Genomic DNA, 5,403 nt, shown 5'->3' on the forward strand with positions numbered 1-5,403 from the left:
TCGCTCTCGAATAACCGACCTTCACCTTGGCTGGCGCGACGCTCCGACCTTCTACATGCCCACGCGCACGTGCTCAGGCACAGTTTCACACTCGAAACCCCCCCCACTAGCCCATCTCCCTCACTTAGGCCCTCGCTTTCTGTGTTGTCATCGGCGACAAAACTAGACGACGCTATCTCCTCCTCCTCCTCCTCAGATTCCCCCTCATACGCACTAAAACCCCTAAATTCGAGCTCACTTTCGGGATGTGACCCTCGAACGGACATTGGGGGCCAATATTTATCATCACTAACATCGGGAATGATGTCCTCATCAATAGATGACCAACCGCTATCAAATTGAGGACTTGCGACATGCTCCCGATCGAGCTCTGATAAGTAGTTGTCAATCTCCTTTGGTTGGAGGCCTCCCAAATGCCTACAAATGCACCTAAGGACACCCTGATGCTTCCTAGGGGTTACTAAAGGCACATGAGACACACGTTGTGGTCCTAGAACACTTTCGTCCATACGAGGCCGCACAGAACGGCGTTGAGGCGCGAGGTCATCTTGGGTACTTGGTCCCTCGCCAGCATCCAAGTCCAAAATACGTCTCACATGATCCCTCCCAATGGGTAAAATGCACCTTTTGCACTCCATACATCGTTGAGACATCTCTATGTACAGATGCTGGCTGATGCGAGAAGGAGGCATTTGGCACATGCGCACCTGGAACACGCTCGTAAAGAAAACAACAGCTTGATCTGTGAACTCCCGGCATCCCCCAAGGCGCATGATTCAAAAGTTTTTGCCTGGTAGGCCTATAAGTATTTTTCCGTGAATTTTTAAAAAGACTTTTTTTATATCGACGTACGATACATTCAATCGGCCCCCAGCAGACAATTTATATCGACGTATACTACGTCCAATCGGCGTTAAAGGGTTAACTAAGTCTCATCCAGATAAATTACATTTCGTCCGTTCTCCCTAGCGTTTTGCATTTTTTCTAGGAATCTTGTTCGCAAGCACTGCACGTCATATCGTTCCATAAAAAATTTCCTACCATCGAGTTTTGCGTACTGGAAACCAATTTCTTTCACAATTTTTCTTAAAGATTCTCTACCCCCTTTGAATCCTGTTCTTTCCCTCATTTCAGACAACACTTTATTAATGGTCGGAATTTCTTTCCTCTCATAAAATTGGAGAATTATCCGACGAAGCAAACATTTGTTAAAGTCATCCAAACCAGTCACAGATTTCGATCTTTTCCTCTTTTTTAAATCGAAAACTGGGTTACCAGATAATTCTTGTGACTCTCGTGCTTCTTTACTTATTCGTTCAACTGTAGCTTTACTAACTTTTGTTGCCTCAGCTGTACGAAGAGTTGCATTTGCAACATTAGTAATGGGTCCTCTTTTCTGTTTCTCCATTGTGAAGTATCTTAAAACATTATGAATAATTTGCCTTGCTTGTCCTTGAATGACTTTCAATGAGGAACTCTGACCATCCATGGCGACTACAAAAGGCTGTATTGTCCTATAATGACAACTACCGCTCAATCATTTTTGGAGCAAATCTATCACTTTCAGTTACTAAACTGCTCCCTTTACCTCATTAAAATTTTAATAGATTGATGTTTAGCAACGCTAGACCAATTTCAATCCTAACAACGGTATTTGGATTTTTTTTTTTTTTCATCTTATCCCCCGAATATTCTTTTTTTCAAATTCAGTTGACTGTTGTCTTGGAACGTTCTACAAAAGGAAAAAAATTAACATCAAAGATGAAAAAAAAAAACAACAATTTCATATTCAAATTTCTCAATTTATAGAAAAGTTCAGATAATAGACATCTTTTAAGCATTCAATCACACACAAACACACTCGTGTTTGAGCGCCAACTATATTTACATCCGCTAATCCTTACCTTCACCATAAAGGACCCCAGCTTATAAGATTTGACCACTCTTAATAGATTAACGAATTGTATATTGCTCTTGACTGACAGATACAGATTTCGATACTTGACCTGAGAATCGAGATTGGCACATATCTGCCACGTTTCTCAAATATGATATTGAAAAACTTAAGAATGTTGATCATTAACAACTGCATACATAAAAACCATGTTTAGCAAATATTTCAGAGTAATTCCCTTCAGTTTTGGCATATAACAACGACCTATACTCCATAAAATTTTCCTTAAAATGGAAGTTTGGCAACGCACGTAAATGACTTTCGTCCCAACAAAACCCTCACCACAGATTGGTACTACTTATATATAGTACTACACTGTCCCGGAACACATGATCGAACTTTATGGCGGATTTATTGTTGGGGGAGCACTTGGTGATGTGCCCTGCCGCCCACCCCCCACCCCCTCCCTGGAGAGAATAATGCGTAAATCTTAAAACTATGGTTACTTGCTTTCAATAAATTATTATTATTTGCAAAAATTTGCTTAGTTAATGATTAATTCAACAACAGCTACAAAAAACAATAACAACAAGTATACTACAGAGTATACATATATGTGTTCATTTACACATATATAGATTTCATATATATATATAGATCATATTAATATAATATCTATATATATATATATATATATAATATATATAAATATTGATATATAGCTACATACTGTATAGGTGTACCCATATATATATATAATGACAAATTGCTGCTCTCCCTCTTTGTACTTATATAAATATTGTATATATTTTATTCTCAACAATATGTACAGTTGGACACAGGTTTCCCTGGTACACCGTCTTGCGAGACTTCGAAAAATTACATGGTAACAGTGTTTACTGAGGGAGATGGGGGGGAGAACCTCTTCTCTGCCAACAAGAGTTCCACCAATAAGTTCTGGAGTTCGTTTGGTGGGCGGAGTTATTAGGTATGGTTGGAGAAAGACACACACACACACACACACACACACACACACGGAGTAAAAAAAAATCTGAGCAGTTTATATCGTTGTAATGAAGATTGTTGTCTCACTTGTAATATAAGTTTGTTTATTAAGGTTCCATTTACCTTTCGGCCAAGACGTTATCTTACAACCGTGTCTATTATTATATATTGGTCATATTCATTACACAATACTTAAAATTGATCAACATTTTAAAGTTATATTGGTATTGCCGAAAATCACGAACATCATAACAGGATAGTTTAACCTTATCGCGTAAGCCAAGTTTACAGCATTGGTTGCAGTACGTTTTCTCTCTCTCTCTCTCTCTCTCTCTCTCTCTCTCTCTCTCTCTCTCTCTTATACTAGCTAACTATATATCTCTCTCTCTCAGCTATACTAGCTAACTTAGTGATAAGAAAAACCCCTGCGCTCAGTATGCAGTTCTGATATGTCATTAGTGTATTCAGGAGAGGATCAGTGACCCAATAATATCGAAGATTGCCCCCCCTGACAATACCCGTAAGCATAACCAAAGCAAAGAAATTTCTCATCTCTGATACTGTAATGTCCTAAACTCTTGTTCCCTTGAGTGTTCGCTTGATATATTACCCAATTTTATAACATGAAATTAACGATTGGATCTCTATACAGTCAGTTCCATTATAGAATTATAAAAAATAGAATAAAAGTTTATTCCTGATATACTATCATCAAAATCGAAGGTGTGCGGCAAAAAATTATCGCCACCAATCCTTTGCCACACAGGATTAGCTGGTTTGACGTTTCTGACAACCTCCTAGGCCACCCTTACCTCCCCTCCCCTGCGCAGTTCATACGAATGGAAGACGATCAGTGCAAACGGCCAGCAAGACCTCTAATAAGGCAAAGTAGTACAGAACCAATATCGATACAATAAGCTATGAAGGCGCAAAAAATTAAAAACTTAAGAACGTCACATGACGTAAACAACATGTGTGGGACGAATTCTGCAACACGTCACGTCATAGACGTGGTTGACCTTTTAAGGGTTAACTGTTGTTTTTTCTAAAATTATGTATGCACCGATATATTATAGACTATATATTTCGTTGACCTCAGGTGATAGGTGAAGTCATTTGGGCTTTCCTTATAGTGGCTGACATAAAGCGAGTATCATCTACTGAATTGACAGTTACCATTTAAAATGTCCCACAGAGCATATGACCCCTATACTCAGAAACGTCAACGACGGCCCAAAAATATGCCACATTTTTACTCTTGCTCATATAACTTAGGTTTTACACCAAAGATACATTGAAATATCAGTATGGATATAAAGCATTACATTTCAAATAATGGAAACTATTTTAATAGACTTCAAGAACCTAATAAGCGAAAATAAGTGGCGAAGTATCATATCTGTATCGGCCACACCACAGAGAACAAAGTATACAGGTAAGGCAATTTGCCAATACTGCTACCGACCTCACTGTATGATAACAGTGCTCAGCAAGTCATTCAGTTCTATAATTCAATGCTGTTAACAAGAAACGGTGATTAGGAAGACATAAAAAAACATGTGGGGCCTGAGTAAGTAGGAAAGTTTACTGCAATACTCAAAATATTGTATGGAGGCATTACGCCATTTTTTACAGATACTTCGAATATTATATCAAGAATATCATGGTTATAAGAAAACTTGTTATGAATTATGTTTATTAAAACATATAATCAAATAACTAGTGAGAACAAAATGAGAACATTTTATGTCCTATTACAAAAAATATAACATTTAAATTATACAATCTAATACCTTGACCATCCACCCTCTCTCTCAGTCACTTCCCTCAATCTGTCGGGCATCGAATGAACAAGGTTGAAAATTTGCTGTGGTCTCCGTCTACAAATTTCCCACAGAGTTGATGTGAGCCATGAGTTGCTGTGTTGTTCTCTCTTGTTACATTTTCCATGTGTTCACCATCTGGGCCCACGCGTATTCAATCACATTCATATCTGTTCCTTTTCTAGGCCATTCAAGAAGAAGCAGGTTATCCTGTCTGGCAAACCACTCTTGAACAACGTGAGCAGTGTGAAGGGAAAATTCCTTTCTCGTAACGAAGGCAAGGAGGTGGTTTGCAGCAGCTCAACATACTTAGCTGCTGTAAATCGTCCCTCGATACGGAACACATCACCCATACCATGCAGACACATCCAGCCCCATACGTTGCAGGTGACATGGCCAGATCGAACCACCTCAACGATGTTACGGGGTTCATATCTGAAAGAGAGAAAAAAATGGTGGTGTATAATATAAATCATATATATATATATATATATATATATATATATATATATATATATATATATATATATACCTTTGGAGAATTTAAATTCTCAGTGATGAACAACACTGAAAGAATTCTATTGTGTAATTATTTATTTAATATATTATATTGGAGGAAAAAGAGCAAATGATGCCACTGTCCCTTACCTAATATTTATCTCAGAAATAGCACTCTTATTT

This window comes from Macrobrachium nipponense, chromosome 1 (assembly GCF_015104395.2).
Source record: "Macrobrachium nipponense isolate FS-2020 chromosome 1, ASM1510439v2, whole genome shotgun sequence".
NCBI classification, from domain to species: domain Eukaryota; kingdom Metazoa; phylum Arthropoda; class Malacostraca; order Decapoda; family Palaemonidae; genus Macrobrachium; species Macrobrachium nipponense.